This window comes from Triturus cristatus, chromosome 5_2 (assembly GCF_964204655.1).
Source record: "Triturus cristatus chromosome 5_2, aTriCri1.1, whole genome shotgun sequence".
Taxonomy (NCBI): Eukaryota; Metazoa; Chordata; class Amphibia; order Caudata; family Salamandridae; genus Triturus; species Triturus cristatus.
Window position 1 is genome coordinate 863,137,115 of NC_140588.1, and position 19,787 is coordinate 863,156,901.

Below are 19,787 nucleotides of genomic sequence, written 5' to 3' on the forward strand. Positions count from 1 at the left end.
AAACATATGGATCACAATTCCATGTCTGTAATAACCTAACCACGATGCTAGTCTCAGTCGATGTGAATGAATTTCCATAGTGATATAAAAGTGTAAATAAACATTGTAAGGAAATAATATTTTATATGTATATATCTACAATCCAGAAAAAAAAATATATATATAAAGGGAGAGGGGGAAATAAAAGCACTAGGGACACAGTTTTGGGTTACAGAAAGAATCTGATCCTGACTTATTGGCCAATATGGGTATTGAGTTCCTCTTCCCTGTTCAATCCATAGGGGGCCCTGGTATTTAAGTCAATTATGTATCTTGATTCCAAGATACGTAGCTGTTTCTCTCTGTCACCTCCACGTATATGTTTCAGTACTCTGTCTATTCCACAGAACCTCAGTAGTGTATTATTACTGTTGTGTGCGCGTTGGAAATGTCTGGCTATAGGGTAATTGAAATCTAGATTGGTTATGGCCCTTAGATGTTCAAGGATGCGTTTTTTTAGTTGGAGTTTTGTGCTACCAATGTAGCGCATATTGCACGGACATTCCAGGAGATATACCACGTGATCCGTGGTGCAAGTGATACATTTCCTGATAGGTTTATCCTTGCCATCCTGTGTCTTGTAACTCCTGCAGCTAACAGAGTTCTTACAAGCTTTGCAGGAGTTACACTTGTGAAAACCATCCCTGGCATGTAGCCAAGTCTGATTAGATTCCATTTGTTGGTAACTTCTTACCAGTTTATCTCTGAGAGATGGGGGTCGTCTGTAAGTCATTAATGGAGCTTCTCCCACTTTATCTCCAATTACTGGATCAGCCTTAATGAGACCCCAATGTTGAGCCATAAGGGATTTGAGTTTTCCAGATTTGACACTGTATGTAGTTATCATGCGAGGATCACCCATGGTCTCCTCCTTGTTTTGATAGGTTTGCTTTTCACGAAAGAGAACCTCACTGTGTTTCACTGTTCCCAATTTGTCAGTGGCTTGTTTCAGGATTTTGTCATTATATCCACGTTGTTTAAATCTCATAATCATAGTGTTTTTCTCCCTATTGAACCCTTCATCAGTGTTGCAGTTTCTACGGGCTCTTAAGATCTCTCCGTAAGGGATACTACTGATTAACGAGGGGGGGATGATGTCTGCGGGCATGTAGTAATGCATTTCCCGATGTTTCCTTTCTGAAAAGAGCAGTAGTCAGTCTGTTGTTAATATTGTCAATAGTGATTCTTACATCTAAGAAATCACATGAAGTTTTACTAATAGAGTGGGTGAAACTCAAATTTAAATCGTTTGCAGATAGTGCATCAATGAACTCCCTGGCCAGGTCTACGCCCCCATCCCAGATGATAAAAAGGTCATCTATATACCTCAGCCATAGGGGCACATGATCGGTGAATTTCTCAAATGCCTCGCTCCAGACCACCTGCTCCTCCCACCAGCCTAGGAAGAAATTCGCCAGGCTTGGGGCGAAGCAGGTGCCCATGGCCGTACCAGTTCTTTGTCTATATAGTGTGGTGTCAAATACAAAAATATTTTCCTGTAAACAGAAAAGCATCATCTCTTTAAGCATCAGTGAATGATTCAGCATTTCCAAGGGTTGACGTTGTAAATAGTACATGCACGCTTGGACCCCCTTCAGTTGATCAATGCAGGTATATAAAGAGCATATATCAAGGGAGATCATAACAAAACCCTCTTCCCATCTCACATCATGGATACGTTTTAAGAAGGCAGTAGTGTCTTTACAGTAGGATCTGAGATCTCTAACATATGCAGCTAAAAAGTAATCCAAAAATATAGATGTGTTTTCAAGTAGGCCATCATTAGAGGACACAATGGGCCTACCAGGAGGTTTCTTAAGACTTTTGTGTACCTTTGGCAATAGATACAGGCACGGTACCTTTGGATTGTCATTTTTGAGAAATTTGTATTCGTCGTAATCAAGGAGGTCCTGTTGCCACCAGATCATGAGAAGATTATGGTATCTTGTTACTGTTTCTTCATAGTACTTCCAACTGATGACTTCATAGCAAGCTTTGTCATTCAACTGGCGCAGAGCCTCATTTTTATAATCCTCGATGTTCATTAAGACAACATTTTCACCTTTATCCGAAGGTTTGATGGTTATTGTGTGATCTTGCAGCAAATTCTTTAATGCTAATCTTTGTCCTTTTGTAAGATTATCCCGAATGCGATAATCTTGGTTATCCCTCATTTTCACGATTTTGTGCATCAGTACTGAATGGAATGATTCAATGTTATCATGTGCTGTATTTGGATTTAAATTGGATTTCACTCTAAATCCACTTCTACGTTTAGTGTCTATCGAGAATCCCAAAGATTGCAATTGGACTCCATCGGATTCATCATTAGGAAAGGAATTATTTGTCTCCAAAGCATGAAGTTCTAAGATGTCGCCAATATCATTCATGGTGAAATTTGCAGATGACGCCTGTGTATCAGTCATGTTAGTTGTACGTTGCTTATTCCGTTTGGCCAAGAGATGTAATTTCATAAGTTTCAATTTGCGTATGTACAGGAAGAGATCAATTCTGGTATCTACATAATTCCAATCACTTGTGGGACAGAAAGAAAGACCCAGTTTGAGAAGTGTTTCCTCATCAGATGTCAGGATGCGTGTCGATAAGTTAATAATGGTTTTCTCACATGTATCAGTATAAGCTGTGTTGTATACCAGAATTTTTTACGACCACCCCTTCTAGTTATTCTTGACCTTATTTTCTGGTTTTTGGCTGAAACGCGTTGTTGTTAGTGAGCGATTAAAAACACCTGAAACACCAGGACGGTGTGCCGCCTCATTCCTATTTTGGACTGAACTTTACTCAATATATATATATATATATATATATATATATATATATATATATATATATATATATGCCACAATGTGATCCAAGAAGATCCTGCTCGCTCGTTCGCGGGTGCTCTGCGTAGGGGTCGGATCCAGACCCAATTATTAATTTTGCTCCAAATGACGCGGCACACAGGAACATCAATTTAAGCTTTTTATTTTGAAACACTCAGACCAACGCGTTTCAGCCCTCCTGGCTTTGTTCACGGTCAGTGAGCCCTCTTCTGTTTCTACAATATATACCATTTTTGCCGTCATGTACCTCAAGCAAGAAGGAAATTGATTTTCTAGATACCAAAATCTACATTGAAGGTAACAGAATTCACTCCACATTGTTTCGCAAAAAAACAGCGACGAACAGTATACTTCATGGGACAAGCTTCCATCCAACGAGCTTGATTACAAGTATCCCATATGGTGAATTTACTCGGCTAAAACGCAACTGTTCTGAACCAAAAGATGCAGAAAATCAAATTCTGGAATCAATGAGCAGATTAAGAGCAAGAGGCTACAATGAGAGAAACCTACAAAAAAGTAAAAATAGAATTGATAAAAAATCAAGAGCAGAAATCCTAACACCAAAAAGTAAATGTCAAGAAAAAGATCTAGCACCACGATTTGTTACAACGTACAGCAAGGAAAGCAGCCAAATTATGCGAAAAATCAACAAATATTGGCACCTTATCTCTGGGGACCCAGACATAGGGAAGTTACTGGGAGACAGACCAATGATATCATACAGAAAAACGAGATCTTTGAGAGATGCCTTGGTACCTAGTCACTTTAAAGAAAGAGAACCAGAAAACTGGCTAGATAAACAACAGAAAGGCTTCAGAAAATGCAACACGTGCAAGGCATGCAAAATTGGTAAAAATGTAAGTTCATTTAAGGAACCTGATGGCAAAATGTTCAACATAGACCAGAAAATCTCATGTACTTCAACTTATGTTGTCTACATAGTGGAATGTAGATGCGGGATGCAATACATCGGCAGCACCATTTGCATGTTAAAAAAGCGAATCCTGGAGCATATAAGAGCAGTGAAGAACAAGGACATGGCATACGCAACAGCAAAACATATGGCATTGTGTCAAAAGAGCGACTGGAGAGCGATGAGTTTCTTTGGAATACACATGGTACCATCAAATGAGCGTGGAGGGAATTGAATGAAAAAATGTTGTCAAATAGAATCAAAGTGCATAATTAGATTGAGGACCAAGACCCCGAAAGGGATGAACAATGATGAAGAACTGTATGTTCATTTGAACTGAGTATAAAATGTTTAAAATAATCAGGCATTAAGAAAGTAAGAAATTGATCACCTGTGAGACCCACCCAGCTTGCAGATTAGGGTACTATACCCAGACACGCAGATAATGACATTTAACTTAGTTTAAAGAAATGTGAGTCTAAGAGAATAATGATTTCATGAATATAGAAAAGGTACTACACGATGCATATTCAGAAATTGCTAAGTCGCTAAGTTTATGAATTATCTAAACTACAAGTGCGATAATACTGCAAACGCCAGGAACATTAACTATAATGCACAAAACAGTTATGATATGTAATAACTTGTTGCCTAAAGACTTTCTTCTTTTAAATATATAACATTTGTTTGATAAAACTACAAATCCCATAATGCCACATGACGGCAAAAATGGTATATATTGTAGAAACAGAAGAGGGCTCACTGACCGTGAACAAAGCCAGGAGGGGGCTGAAACGCGTTGGTCTGAGTGTTTCAAAATAAAAAGCTTAAATTGATGTTCCTGTGTGCCGCGTCATTTGGAGCAAAAAAAAAATATATATATATATATATATATATATTCACTTAAAAAACCATAGGTTTCACACATGTTATAGTTAGCTGTACATTTCACTCGTAAAAAAACAATGAAATTCCACGTTATAGTTAGATCAGGTAACTATAACTTGCGCGCCCACAATAAACTGCTGATGACATCACATATTACATCACTCATGACATGGTCAGTGACATCACTCATGACATCAATGATGACATCTGAAATTACACATTGTGGATTGCGGTCGCGCAAGTTATAGTTACCTGATCTAACTATAACGTGGAATTTCATTGGTTTTTTACGAGTGAAATGTACAGCTAACTATAACATGTGTGAAACCTATGGTTTTTTAAGTGAATTTGCAAGGTTTTTTAAATGATAATTCCTAACTATAACGTGTGTGAAACCTATGGTTTTTTCAGTGAATTTGTACGGTTTTTTAAATGCTAAGTTATGTATTTATTTTTCATTTTTTTTTTCTGGTTTTTCACTGTGCGCACACCCTGTAGCTGTGTCTAAAGGTCCTATGGAAAAATGCATGGGGAAAACGTGTTTTGGGACCCCCCTTTTTTCTCAGCCCCCGCTTGACGAATCCCCCCGAGACTTTCAGGGTAGGAGCGGAGCGTAGCGCCCCATTAGTTTTGAAAATTTCGCGAGGATTCGTCGACCGGCGCCAAAGTTATTCCAAATAGAATGTTCGGATTTCCTATGGAAACACGGTCCTAACTATAACTTTCTACTGGTGACCGCCAGTAGATAATATAGATATATATATATATTACCTACTGGCTTACACCAGTAGGTAGTTATAGTTAGGACCTCGTTTCTATTCAAAATGCGTTTTTTTGTTGATGAATCTTGGTAACATTTACAAAACTAGTGGGGTGCTCCGGTCAGCCCCTGTCTTGAAAGTTTCTGGACGATTCGTCAAGCGGGGGCCGAGAAAAAAGGGGGTCCCAAAATGCATTTTCCCCATGTAAATTTCCATAGGCAACTTTAGACAAAGCTACAGCCCGAACTGCTGAACGGAATTACACCAAATTTGGCAGAAAGGTAGCTCTTGGTTCAGAAAGAGCCCTTTTTGTTAAATGGTGTAAATCCGTTCAGTAGTTTTTTTAATACTATTGGAAAAATAAATTTATATATCTGGGTGGAGCCTAACCACACATCTCATCGTGAGATCTGATTGGCTGTCAGCACTTCATCCAAGAAGTGTTGGCAGCCATCTTGGGACCAATATACATGATAGCACTCCATTAAAAAGCATTGCAGTGAATGGAAGGTTTTGAGGATCACCAAAAGGAGAACGTATAAATGGCGATAAGACTTTAGTTACATTATACATCATTTGTTCATGGTACCATACTAATTTCAGGAATTGTGGTGTGCTCTAAGGTGATTTTACCTTGAGAAAAAACCTTCTGCTTGGATATCATGAATCATGTTTGAGAGAAAAATATTTTCTCATACTTTTCCCACAGAGGTTTGAAAGGTCATCTAGAAGCTAAAATAAGAGCATATTTTCTGTAAATTCACATTATCTTTCTCAGTCATGTGAGAATGAAGTCTGACATTCTCAGTAAAAAATGTACATCCAACAAGAGATTGTCAGTTGATACCTCTGTGTTCTACTGCAGCTTCCCAGAGTGTTCTAAAGAACAACTAGAGCGCTAACAGTCTTACTTATGACAAAAGTATGGCACAACTGAAGCCATCTTGATTGGAATAAACTGATAACACTTAAAACATTTAATTTAAAAAGGAACACAATCAGGGGGTTCGTTTTGCCATAGAAATTATGATTAATGCTGAAGAAAGAAAAATTAGGGGACATTTTGAGTGACTTCTCAAATTCTGTTCTATTTCATTAAAAAATTCTGACATGCAGACTGAAACATGCACTTTCAATACCAGCTGCAGACTTCCCTGGTGAGCGGTAGCTTTACTACAGTGATCTAATAAGCAACTAGAGTGCTAACATTCTGAATTTATGGCAAATGTGTGACACATCTGAATGCCTTCTTGATGGAATCAAAGTAAAAAACTGAAAGTATTTCCTACTGAGGAGACTGTAGTAAATGAGGAAATTAGGAAACCTCATAACAAATAAGTCACTCAAGATGGCCACCAGAGACAAAAGTGCCCAAATGTAGCACAAATATCACCCAGATGTAGCCCACGTGTAGCCCAATGACAGAAGTGTGCAAAACGCTTTTTATTTTTTGTGTTTTTGCATTTTTATATAGTGCAGACTGGTCAGGTATTGGAGTGCTTTACATGAGCATTGGTTACATTACACAAGGACAGATTCATTTTGGTTGTAGACATGGGGAGATTAAGTGATTTGACCAGAATCACAGAATGTCGAGCTGAAGCAGAAACTCCAACCTGGTTCCCCAGTTGCAAAGTCTGCAGCTCTGGAAGTAACACCACATCCTCTCTCCTAAGTGCAACATAAAATCAAGTGCTTAACTGGATAAAAAAAATATAAAGATAACAAATAATTTAGAAGTGCTTTGTCGCTATTTGAAAACTCAGAAAAAATGTCCTCATTTTAGTTTTTTAGAGCACTAACCATAATTTCGATGCAAATAAGACCCTCTCATAAATGTAATTTCTGAAGGAAATGCTCTAGGTATTACAGTTTTGATTACATCAAGATGATGTCAGGCGTGCCACACTTTTGTAATAAATGTAGAATGTTAGCAATCTAGTTATTCATTAGGATACTTTTGAGAGGCAGAGGCCAGGGGCACGGACTCAGAAAATTGAAGGCAGGTAGGAGGGCGCACAGGCAACAATTTGACCACACTGGGCAGGCAGGAAGGGCAGTGGCAGCACACTGGACTATGGAGGGCAGTGGAAAGGGGGGCAGGGGCATCAAACCAACAATACAGAACAGGCAAGAGAGGCTGTGGCAATATAATAGACCATTGTGGGCAGAAGGAAGAGGCAGTGATAGTACAACATGCCAACAGACCCGATTCAGCCAGGAAACGCCCAATGTTTTTAAGCCCAAATGGGCTTTATTTGATCTGTCTCCTGTCTACAATCTCCTCTTTTTCAATGTAAGTCAATGGGGAAAATCAATACCCCAGTTTTTTCAAAATCTCCCTCTTACCAAGTTCAAAATGTTAGCAAGTATGGTACATTGGATCATGGATGGCAGGAGGAATTGGGGTATGGACATGGATTAGGATAACAGAGGACAGGAGGGACATGGAGAGGTGCACCAAACTGACCTTAGAGGGCAGGCATCAGGGTTTGCAGCAGCACCATACACCACACAGGGAATGCGGGACGGGAGTGTAGCACAACAATCCATAGAAAGCAATAGGGAGGGGACAGGACCATGCGCATGGACAACAGAGAACAGAGGGGAAAGAGGCAATGGCAGCTAGCTGACCATAATGGACAGACAGGAGAGAAAGCTGTAGCATAATGGACTATAAAGGGCAGGAGGAAGGGATCAGGGGCATTACAATGGAACAGACAAGCCAGGAGGGAGCGAATAGGGGTCTGCACATTGAAAACCGAGGGCAAGGGGCAAGGGGGCAGGGCAGGAGCAGCAAGCTGACCATGGAGGTCAGGCAGGTTGGGCACTAGAAGCAAGACACACCATGGAGAGCTCCAGTGAGACTATAATAGCATACACACAGACCATGAAGGGAAGGTGGTAGGGGTCAAGGGCAGCCAGCTGACCACACCGGGCCGGAGGTGGGGATTCCGGCCAGTACCAGAGATTTAGCCATGGCCAAAATCTCCACCTCTGGGCTGGAAGCTCCGCCTCTGGCCTGGAAGCCCCACCTCTGGGCCAGAACCTCCACCTCCGGACCGGAATTTCCGGCCCGAGTGCGGACGTAAAGTTAGTAGTCGTAAATCCATTCTGTGAATACCAAAAGTAGTAAGTGCATTCTGTGAATACCAAAAGCAGTAAGTGCATTCTGTGAATACCAAAATGGTAGTAAGTTTAGGATTTTGTCTTAAGTTAGTTCTGTGAATCGGGCCCTAGAACTTTATTTAGGGATAGTGTGTGTGTATATTAAAGCCCCTTTTTTTTCTTTTCTTTTGTGTAATAACCATTATAATACGCAACGTGCCCAGATCAATATGGCCGTAAGACTTTCACTTTAAAGTAATGTGTAGTCCATTGTTTATGTTGATGTTTGCAATCCTAAGTATGTTTATTAGGAATAAATCACATTGATGAGCATACAGGTATGGCGGTCACGAGGCAAGATATGCTGAAATGACATTGTGTGCATATGAACACTTGTTTTCTTTTCTTTATTGTATCGATTCCTGAATTTTCACATCATGACCAGGCCAATATGGTAGCCAGCTTTTTGGATTAAAGTAATATGTAGTCTTTTTTTAATGTTGGCAACTGGAGGCATTTGTACATTTAAATAAGGAAGCTACAATGACGTCTTGTATCTTTATCAAGGTTCGGACGAGCTGAAACGCATGGATCACGTTCTTTGCAGATTAAATACTTCCAAACTACAACCTGAGTGCTGATTCCTTCCTTGCAAGAGTGAGAGGAGATTAAATACATATACATAAAATTCACTGAAAAAAACACACATTTCAGGGACGTTATAGTTAGAAATTAGCATTTAGAAAACCTTAGATATTCACTGAAAAAACACAGGTTTCAGGGATGTTATAATTATTCTGACATTTCACTCGTACAAAATCGGAGAAATTCAGCCATTATAGTTAGCAGAGCTAACTATAACTCACGCCCCCGCAATGCACTGCTGATGATGTCACATATCACATCACTCATGACTAAGCCTGGGCAAAGCACTATGCTACGCTCGCGTAGTTTGCGAAGTTCGCGCTACTTCGCACTACGCGAATTGCACGTAGCACAGTGCGAACATGCGTAGCGTAGTGTTGCGTATTGCTGCGGTCTTTTTTTGGTTGCTCGCGGTTCTCAACGTCAAGTTAACGACCGCGAGCAAGCAAAATGACATCCCGGCGAGACTTTTTCCTTGTTCGTGATCAGCAACATCAAGTTGGCGATTGCGAGCATGGAAAATAAACCTCCTGGCGAGATTCCCAATGCGAGGAGGTCAGGTTTCTCATTGCGAGTGGTCGCGTATGCTCGCGACCGCTCGCAATGAGAAACTACCAGTTCGCGTTGAGAAAGCTGCCGCCCGAGTCAAAATCTACTCAAGCAGCAGAAAACTACAGCTCGCACTGTGCAAGATGTGATTTTCAATGATTGCACATTGCCGGTTGCTTGTCCGCACCGTGCAATCATTGAAAACGACATCTGGCACAGTGCGAGCAAGGTACTACGCAGTTTGCGAAGTGCTACGCGTAGCTCGCGTAGTGCGAAGTGCACTTTGCGTAGCTTCTCGCCCAGGGTTACTCATGACATGGTCAGCAACATCACTGATGACATCCCTGATGACATCTCAAATGACATCACTGATGATAGCACTGATGACATCATCCAATGACTGTGAGTGTTTCTAAAAAAGTTTAAGAATGTGATATATATATATAATGATTCAGTCAGTGTGTGACTGACTGTATAAGTGAGTGATTATACATGTCTGGGTGAATGTATGGGTAAATGTAAATGTACAGATATTTATATAGCGCAAATCACCAACCGGTCTCTAAGCGCTTGCTTAGGGAACCCGTCCTGGTATTCCCCTGTGAGATAACCCAGCAGGACATCCACAAGGTGAAAGCCAGGCATCCCGCCGCGAGGGGCCATTGTGGAGATTAAGCAAGCTATTGCCCAGAGTCGCAGAGTGTGAACCCATGAATCGAGTATGCACTGGAGCGAGAATTATCGAGTCCATGGACAATTTATGGACTCAAGACCCAGCCGAGCCGGGAATTGAACCCTGGTCCCGGGCTGACCTCTGCTTCCAGGTCTGCCTACTCTAACCAGTGAGCCACACTTCTCCACTCTTCTATGGGTGAGTGAGTAATCTGTGTGAATGTCTGTATCAGTCTGTCAGTTGGTGTGTAAGTGGCTGCAGGGGTTGGTGAATAGCTACATGGGTGTCTCTCTGTCTGCACATCTCCCCTATGTTCAAGCTGTGCATGGCTGCCCGAATGTGTGGTTGCCATTTTCTGTCTGAGTTCCCATCCGCTTGTCATTCCATTTGTCTTTCGCCAATTTGTTTTACCCTTTTGCGTCTTTGTGCTGTTTGCCCATTCTCTGTCCTACTGCTTAATGGTTGTTTTACTTTTCAGTCTGTCTTTCGTCATTTTTTTATTCGTCTGTCTGCCTGGTTAACTCTATTTTGGGGATTTTTTTTAACTGCCTCTTTTTTTAATATTATTGTATCCGTCCCTTATCCTGCCTTTCTTCATTTTCCCCTCTTGATTTACTTGTGTGTATCCCTTCTATAACTGTCTGCCTCCCTTGTTGTCATTCTCTGTTAGCTTCTATTTTTGCCATAGCTAGCTTTTCTACACCTTTTATCTGCCTTCCTGTGTCTCTTTGCTGCGTGGCACCTGTCCGTCTGAATATTTGTTCATCCTTTTTTCCTATATGCCTGTCTCCGCTTTAGCCAAAGCTCACTGTAACTGTCTCTTTGTTGTGATTTTTTTTTATCTGTGTGTTTCCCTTGTTACCTTTGTTTCTGTATGTCTTTTCTCATTTTCTATCTATCTTAATATTTTCTGCCTGCCTTTTGTGACAGTTGACCACTCTGTCTCTTTTCCCCTCCTGCACCTCTGCCCATCTTTTCCCATTTTCTATGTGTGCATCTTCTCTGTTTTCTACTTTACTTGCCTTTTTCAAACACTCCAACTGTCAGCCTCCTCATGCCCCCTTGCATTTTCTATATTTTCCTGTTTTATTCTCATTATGTATATATTTTTTTCTAATTCTCCCTCTTGTTTTGTACCTAACTCTAAACATTTGTGAAGTCATGCCATCTTGTCCCCAAGCTCTTTGGTACAAAGCCTGTAGATGCTTAGCAAGTGACAGTACCGCAGGACAGGCTTCTGCAATGGTTTACAAGGCTCACGTCATGGGTCAAAGAGACCTGAAGACAGAGTGGCATTTCACAGTGCATATGTGCCCACACAGCATACCTCTCCACTCCTTGCAGAAAGCACGCCTGTGGTGAACCCTAAGATTCTAGAGAAGCAAATGGTACTGCATGGATCAATATGTCATTAGCCTCTTTTTGCACCTCTGTTGGTTCTTTCTGCACTGCACCTCTTTGTCAAATTTCTACATCCCTCTTGCCGATTTCTTCACCCCTCTTCCTTTTTTGACCACTTCCCTTTCTGCACTTTTCGTGCTTCTTTCTGCACTGTTCTTGCTTCTTTCTGTACCTCTCTTGCAAATTTCTGTATCCCTCTTGTCTCTTTCTGCACCCCTGTTCCCCCTTTCTGTACCTTTCTTGCCTGCTTCTGCACTTGTCTTGACTCTTTCTGCACCTCTTTTGCTTCTTTCTGCACTTCTCTTGCCTGTTTCTGCACCCCTCTTGCCTCTTTCAGCACCTCTGTTGCTTCTTTCTGCACTTCTTCTGCTTCTTTCTGCACCCCTCTTGCCTTTCTGTACCACTTTTGCCTCTTTGTGCACCTCTCCTGCCTCATTCTGCACCTCTCTTGCCTTTTTCTGCAGTTCTCTTCTCTCTTTCTGCACCTCTTTTACTTCATTAAGCACTTCACTTGCCTCTTTCTCTACCCCTCTCACCTCTTTCTGCACCTCTGTTGGTACTTTCTGCACTCCTCTTGCTTCTTTCTGCACCTCTGTCCCAAATTTCAACATCCCTCTTGCCTCTTTAAGTACCTCTCTTGCCTCAATCTGCCCACCTGTTCCCTCTTTATGTACCCCTTTTGCCTATTTCTGCAACTCTGTTGCCTCTTCCTGCAGTTCTCTTGCCTCCTTCTTTACCTCACTTGCCTCTTTCTGCACCTCTGTTCATTCTTTTACACTGCTCTTGCTTCTTTCTGCACCTCTCTTGCAAATTTCTGCACCTGTCTTGCCTCTTTCTGCACCCCTCTTACCTCTTTCTGCACCTCTCTTGCCTCTATCTGCACCCCTGTTCCCTCTTTCTGTATCGCCTTTGCCTGTTTCTGCAAATCTCTTGCCTCTTTCTGCAGTTCTCTTGCCTCCTTCTGCACCTCTGTTGCTTCATTCTGCACTTCTCATGCTTCTTCCTGCACTCGTCTTCTCTCTTTCTGCACCTCTCTTGCCTCTTTCTACACTTAGCTTGCCTCTTTATGCACTTATCTTGCTTCTTTCTACACCTCTGTTGTTTCTTTTAGCAGTTCCCTTGCCTCTTTCTACACTTCTCTTGCCTGTTTTTGCACTTCTCTTGCCTCTTTCTGTACCTCTCCTACCTCTTTCTGCATGTCACTTGCTTCTTTCTGCACCGCTCTTGCCTTTTTCTGCACCCCTCTTCCCTTTTTTTGAAATTCTCTTGCATCTTGCTACACTTTCCTTCCCTCTTTCTGCACCACTCTTGTCTCTTTGTGTATCTCTGTTGCTTCTTTCTACACTTCTCTTGCCTCTTTCTGCACCCTTCGTGCCTCTTTCAGCACCTCTATTGCTTCTTTGTGCACTTCTCTTCCTTCATTGTGCACCCCTTCTGCCTCTTTCTGTACCCATCTTTCCTCTTTGCGCACCTCTCCTATCCCTTTCTGCACCAATCCTGCCTCTTTTTGCACCTCTGTTGGTTCTTTCTGCACTGCTCTTGCTTTTTCCTGCACCTCTGTTCCACATTTCTGGATCCCTCTTGCCTGGTTCTGCACCCCTCTGCCCTCTTTCTGTACCTCTCTTGCCTCAGTCTGCCCACCTGTTCCCAGTTTCTGTACCACTGTTTCTGCAACTCTCTTCCCTCTTTCTGCAGTTCTTTTGTATCCTTCTACACATCTGTTGCTTCTTTCTACACCTCTCTTGCAAATTTTGCCACCCCTCTTGCCTCTTTCTGCACCCCTTTTGCCTCCTTCTGGACTCGTAGGAAAGGGTCAGCTCATGTGATAGGATTTGAAAAGCTCAAAAAAAAATTGTAATGAATTAAAATTACATAAAGGTATTTTTTAGTTTCTTGCAGGTATTGCTGAGCAACAGTGAAAACATTTAAATATGCCTATAAAGTCAAGAAAGAGAAAAGAAAACAACAACAACTATATTTGAAGACAACTGGAAAAAAAAAAATAGGAGGAGAAGCTCGTGTTGGAAAACAGAAAAAGTCTTCTGGTAAGCAGACTAAAGAATTTAAAAAAAATATCTTTAAAAAAAAATTATCGAAAGATAAATTCAAACAGTGTTTCAAGTACAAAACAACAACAGAGTCGACAGCAAAAACAAAATGCTAATGTAGACTCAGAAGTAAGAAAGAGTGACTTAACACGAAAAATAGATTTTAAAAACATTCGTCGAAAAATGTTTCAGAGAAGAGTGATGTTAAATTTGCTAAAGGATGTGAAAAAATATAAGAAGAAGAAAACCAAATTTTATAAGAAAAAGAAATTTATTGAAAGTATTGTTACGAAGGCTTTGGAAATAAAAAGAAAACTATTCATTTTAATTTTGAACAGGATGTGTAGATTAGATAAATTAGTCAATGCAATGAAGTCACAAAGCAAAAGGAAAAGAGTAGTGAAAAAAAATAACTTTTGTAAAGTGTTCTTAGGAGAATGGAAGCATAGTTCAAGTACTGAACCATTTTTTAATGAAGAGAGTTATCTTCAAAGTAATAGTTTGTTGCATGCAGTTGACACCAATGGTAGAGCATATGAAGTTAAGGATGGTTGTGTAATGGAAAAGGAGAAAATGGTTCCAAGAAATGAGGAAGAAGTGATGGCTGATGAGGTTATGGGGAGACGTCCTAAAGCCCCAGTGTACACTTGGAATTGTAGTAGTATTTGTACTGTGCATCAGGAATCTATTGATAAATTACGTGACTTTCTAAGAGAATATAGTAAAAAGAGTGTTAAACAGAAGATTAAGGTGCTTCAAAGACTAGATCCATACAGAGTGAGAGAGAATACTGGTTTGCAAGGACATTCTCTGGCTTGTCTATCTAGGAAAGTGTGTCAAAGTGTTTTTCACCATTTTAGGATGCTGGCTGTTCATCATACTGAAATGAGAACATTGTATTTTGCTAAAAGTCCAGCACTAAAGTTAAATGAGTTGAATAAGGCTCTGTTCCGTGGATCTGTATCAGATGTAGTGAAGGTTACTGATGAGATTCAGTTTTGTTACTTTGGTCCAGAACAAGAAAGTGCAGAAAATGACACAGTTATTGATGAAAATGTGGAAGAGAATGTAGAACTTACTGTTAGTAAAAATTTTGAAGATGAAATGACAAAATTTACTATCATCTCTAATGAAGGACCAAATATTACTTGTATTTGTTGCCGGAGAAGCCATTATAAAATTCTAACAAGGAATGTTGATCTGTATAAAAAAAGTGAAACTGAAGATAATTATAAGTGGAAAGATTTTGCAACCTATATATTTCTGGAAAATTGTTTTGAATTGGGTGAAGATCAGCGTATTTGTAAATACTGTTATAACAAGTTAGAAGAAAATAGTATGCCAGCAAGAGCTGTACATAATAAATTAGAGTTGGTTGATATTCCTCCAGAACTTTCTGATTTAAATATGTATGAGTCTATACTCATTCAATGTGTCCATCCGTTTCAGACCATAGTGCGTATGGAGCCAAAAACAGGTAAATTACCTCCTTCGGATTTACAAAGATGTTTAAAAGGAAGAGTTGTCTATTTGCCATTGGATTTGAAAAAAAATATGGAAACAATTGATGCAGATACTTTGGAAACTGAACCATTAGTTATTCTGGTTAATGGTGTACCTACAAAGAATAAGAAAATTTGGCAGGAGCTGGTGGATGTACGAAAAGTACAAAGAGCAAATTTGTATTTGAAAAAAATAATAAATGGTATGAAGCCATTTATATGGATGAAGATGAAGAAGAAATACTAGAAGACACAGGAATACCAACTGGGCAAATTGAAAAAGTGGATAAGTCAAAAGAAGAAGAAATTTATGAACATTTCAGCATACATCCTCTTCATTTTAAAGAAGTTATGGGAAACGCTATTGATCTGTTTCAGATGAAGAAAGCAAAAGGAACTCCTGGGAGTGTATGGGAGGAGAGCTTGGAAGCATGTTGTTTTCCCCAACTGTTTCCTACAGGAGAAGGTGGACGATATGATGAACGTCCAGTACAGATTCCTGCTTCGGAGTATCGGACTACAAGATTATATGCAGAAGATCCCAGATTTCGTCAAAGTATTCCTTATTTGTTCCATCTTTTATTTGAAAGTGACTTGTCTGCACTGTCTTATGCAGTAAATCACATTTTGAAAACTGGAGTACATCTACATAATGTGTCAGCAAAGGACTTTATCAACAAAGTGCAACAGCGAGATGATCATTTGGAATCTCAATTGATCAATTTGATGGCTTGTTAGCGTGGGACTAATGAATATTGGTACCGACGCCATGGAGAATTGAAGTGTATGTTACGGAATTTAGGAACTCCTACATGGTTCCTTACCCTAAGCTGTGCTGAGTACGCTTGGGATGATCTTCTAGATTTTCTTCGAGAGGCAAATTCAAACATTAAAAACATACAATACAAGACAGCAGGAGAATTGTGCTCATTGGATCCGGTTAATGTTTGGAGATATTTTAATTATAGATTTGAGGCTATGATGTCCTTCATCTGCAATAAAAAAAATCCACCTCTTGGAGAAGTTGTGGATTTCTTTTTTTTCGAGAAAAGAGTACCAAGCAAGAGGTGCTCCTCACATTCATATGCTGTTGTGGATCAAGGATGCCCCAAAATTTGGAACAGATGCTGATGAAGCAGTTTTATCTTTCATTTCATTGAAGGATATGCAACATGTGCTATACCTAAAAGCACAGAAGAGAAAAACTTAAAAGAGAAAGTTTTACGTTTCCAAAGTCATCGGTGTGGAAAATACTGTCGACGAAAGTACAAGAGTAAAGATAAATTCTACACAAAATGTCGATTTGGATTTCCACGACCTGTTCTTTCAAAAGGAAGAGTAAACAGTTTTATGTCAGCTGTGAGACATACTATTACAAGAAAATCGCCTAAGAATACCTACAACCTAAGAAGAAAAGAAGAGTCAAAATATATAAATGACTACAACCCAGTCATTTTATCCATGTGGAATGCTAACATGGATATACAGTATGTGGCTGACAATTCTATTGCTGTTGCTCGGTATGTCACATCTTACATCACTAAATCTGAGAAAACGGAATTGAAGGAAATGTGGGAAGAGAATTCTCATGAGAAGACTGTCAGTAAGAAGCTATACAGTTTCAGTTTAAAGATGTTATCGCATCAAGAAATTGGATCCTACGAATGCTCAGATAGGTTATCATCTGCAAGTCTGTACTCGAAATCCAGAAGAATAATTTGGGTAAGTTTAGGCCTTGCAGGAATGCGAAATCGGGTACTGAAATCTATTCGAGAAATTGAATATTTTGCAGAGTTCGAACCAGAAAGTACAGACATTTTAAGAACAAACATGTTGGACACATATTACCCACAAAGAAGTCATCACCTTGAGAACATGTGTCTCTATGTAGTGCTGCAGAACTTCATTTTTAAACGGAATGCCACAGAAGATATCAACAATGGAAAATATAAAGTCAGTGGTGAGGAAGGATGTTTGGTGAAGCAAACAAAAGGAAGTTTGATAAATCACCGGAAGCTGAGTTGCGACACTCCTGACAAAAAGGAATTTTACTACTTGGCACTTTTACAGCTGTTTAAACCATGGCGTTCAGAGGACGAACTACTTGGAGAATTCCAGAGTTATGAAGATTCCTTCAATGCTAGCAAAGACAGCATAGAATGCAGTACTTTCACAACTTATGTTCAAATGTTAAATGAAGAAATTGAACAAGAAGCAACAATTGCAGCTGAAGTAGCTAGAGACACTTCTCAAGACAGTCAAAGTTCTGGGAAATTCAGTCAAGATCCTCTAGGACAACCAATCGTAGAAAATGAAGCAGCAATAGCCATGAATGAAGTGGAAACAGCTATGAATCAAGCTCAGGAAGATTTAGTAGACTTAACATATTTGGAGCAGCAACTGAATGAAGAACAAAAATAAATTTATGAAGAAGTCAGGAAAAAAATTGATCACGGATTACTACATGAAAACAAAGAGTGCTCATGCAAATCTTTTAAACCAATGAGAATGTATGTAAGTGGACAAGCAGGAACTGGAAAAAGTTTCTTAATTAATGTAATTAGAAGCTACCTACAGAAGAAAATGGATTCCATTTTGTCTTGTGTTGTTACTGCTCCAACTGGGCTAGCAGCGTATAACATAAAAGGAGTTACCTTACATTGTTTGCTAATGTTACCAGTAGAGCATGAGAACAAAATACAGTACCACAAACTAGCAGGAGAAGCATGCTTGGAAGTTTCAAGAGTATTGAAGAAAATGAAAGTACTCATTATTGATGAGGTAAGCATGGTATCAAACTTAATGCTTGCCTTTGTGCATTTAAGAATGCAGCAAATTCTGAAGACAGACTATGACGTGTTATTTGGAGGAAAACAGGTCATAGTTTTTGGGGATCTTTTGCAACTTACTCCAGTTAAAGGACAACCGGTATTCCATACACTTACACATGAAGACACGAAAAAGTCGTTAGGAAGTATAGGCAATGTAAATATTTGGACATATTTTGAGTATAAGGAACTCATCACCAATATTAAGACTGAACCAAGCTCTTGAGGCAGAAGCCGAGAGCGTTTTTACCTCTTTTTAAAAAATTTACGAATAATTTGATTGTCACTTTAACTTGTTGCACGTGTCACTTACTCTGCTCCGGTTGTGCTCCGCGCAGTGGATCTAGCGCTGCCGAGGCCCCCAGAGCAAACAATCTCTTCCTGCCGCCATCTCGGCGAGGCCGCAGGCCACGCCCCCTTCAGAGGCCACGCCCCCCACCACCGCCCTTCCAGACCTATAAATCATGTGCATCTTTCGGACGCGCAGCGGACGAGCGCAGCGGGCGCGCCGCTTGTGCGCTGAAGGCGTGCCAAAGGAAAGCCCGTCGGCACCCGTCCGCGCCAGGCCGGGCCCTAGGGCAAACCATGCTGGCCGTCCCATCTCATACTCAGCACAAGCTCTCAAAGACCTACAGCATTTTGCCCCCCCGGTGTCTCCTAATTCCCACAGCCGTATACACACAGCTGGCCTTATGCACCCTGCTTTACTCTCTCCATGTGGACGCACTCCTACAGTTAAACCGACCAGGAACGCCACTTCCATCAGGGTGTCATATCTGAACACCCGCTCTTTAGTAAAACACCACGAGGACATTGACATCCTGTTGTCTAATAACAACCCTGACATACTCCTGCTAACGGAAACTTGGTTAACATCAGAATCCCTCCCAGATATTCTGGCGGCCCTCCCCCCTGACTACTACATCCTCCACGCCGATCGCCCCGGTGACCGGCCCGGGGGTCGGGTGGCAGCCATCATATCTAAGCGCCTGAACTCTACTTCTTCTTACTCCCTCCCCCTTCCAGAGGTGGACAACTTGCTGGTTAGCTTGGAAACTGACGCCGGTGCCCTCACCTTCCTCCTCTTATACCGGCCTCCACATCCTATGCCATCCTTCTCTACCATCATGAGCGAACAGCTATCCAATCTACTAACGCAACACTCCAGTTTCGTCCTCTTCGGCGACCTGAACTACTGGTTCAACGATACCAACGCCGGCCCCCATGCTATTGAGCTCTTTGAGTCTCTCAACAGCTTAAACCTTATCCAACAGGTCACCCGACCCACTCATATCAAGGGCCATATCCTGGACCAGATCTGGACCTGCAATCTGGCTCTGTCTCAGCCAGCAATATCCCCTTGCGTCTAGTCAGACCATCATTTAGTTGACACTTCCATCACTGTCGTCGGCCGGATTCCTGCTCCTCTGATGGCTGGTGGCTCCTCACGGAAATGGAGCACATATGATTCCCAGGGCTTTCTCACTACCCTGGCCGACACCCGCCCAGTCTTTAATCCCACTGACAACATCGACGTTATAGAAAATGATATTGGTTCCTGGCTGAGGTCAGCCAGCGACCAG